Genomic DNA, 1,415 nt, shown 5'->3' with positions numbered 1-1,415 from the left:
CAATCCCATGTTCAAATGTCTGATTCTACACATTTTTAAAATGGCACAAGAATCTAGCCCAGCGATCCTCAAATCCAGGCCTCGTGGGCCGGTGTCCTGCAGCTTTTAGATGTGTCCCTGATCCAACACACCTGAATCAAATGGCTGAATTACCTCCTCAGTATGCAGGCGAGTTCTCCAGAGTCCTGCTAATGACTTCTATATTTGACTCAAGTGTGCTGAAACAGAGACACAGTTGAAGGATCCCTGGTCTAGCCGCTGTGGAACCAAGCCAGCAAAAATTAAGTTGACATTTATATTTCATAGTTTTGTCTATTTTACTGCTTACATTTATTGATCACATCAGTGCTGAGAACTGAATCCTCTGTGAATTTACCTGGTTTTATTCCAATACAGTTACTGGAATATACGGAAGAGCAAAACATGAGAGACTGATGTGTAATAGTACAGCAGTATGGAACACTGAAGCTGGCATTTATCACTACAGCCTGGTGGTGTATACCCTAATCAGATGTCTCTATGGATGAATTTCAGATGCTCCAAAGGAAGATGTGTTCCATTATCTTCTGAGGAGTCTGCCCATACTTGCCTTGATTACAGCCTTCTTGTGGCTCTACTATGTAGGGACCAAAGCTCAGCAGAAGTCACAAGGTACAATATAACTCTCACTAAGCTCCAGTGGCAGTCTAGTAGTTAGACGGCATAATGACTCTTTCATTGTTATATTTCAGCTGGATTTCATACTCCTGGAAATAAAACCACCTCGACTCAAAGACAAGAGGAAAACCAGGACGAGGAAGAAAGAGATGAGAGAACAACAGAAGCAGCAGGAGAATGAAAAAGAGAAAAAGTGTCTAATCAATAAATGATTTAGAAAAGAATAGAAGGTGTGGATTTCTTCCTTACTGATCAACTCAGTTTATATATTGTTTTATTCCTTTTCATTTATTCAAAAACAAATAATGAAGAAAAATACTATGACACAATGCATATGTAAAGAGAAAAGAATTCGTGGTTGTACAACCACAAGAAATGAGACAATAGTATCACTGTGTTCAAATGTTGGGTGTGAGTAATTTGACCATAAAGTGATAAGTGCCAGTAACAGTTGATTCAGTGTGAAAGGGTGAAGTGACTGCTGAGCAGGCTGCTGTTTTCCTGCATCTGTGCCTTCTCATCTTGGAGTAAGTAAAAAACAGCTCATGCTTTTCAGATCTTTTTTCCCTCTCATCTGTTTTCACATCCTGTTACATTTCTGGCAATTCTGCAATTAAGCTGCTAAAATTATGCTGTACAAACCAGCATCTCATATACTGTACTACTATGTTTTGTTTTGTTTTTGCACGTTTGATTGAATATTTGTTGTGACCCAGACACCCGATGTTTCTGCTGGACAGAGAAGTTTGAAAGAGTTA

The sequence above is a fragment of the Archocentrus centrarchus genome (assembly GCF_007364275.1).
Source record: "Archocentrus centrarchus isolate MPI-CPG fArcCen1 chromosome 18 unlocalized genomic scaffold, fArcCen1 scaffold_23_ctg1, whole genome shotgun sequence".
NCBI classification, from domain to species: Eukaryota; Metazoa; Chordata; class Actinopteri; order Cichliformes; family Cichlidae; genus Archocentrus; species Archocentrus centrarchus.
Note: the sequence above shows the minus strand (reverse complement) of the source record.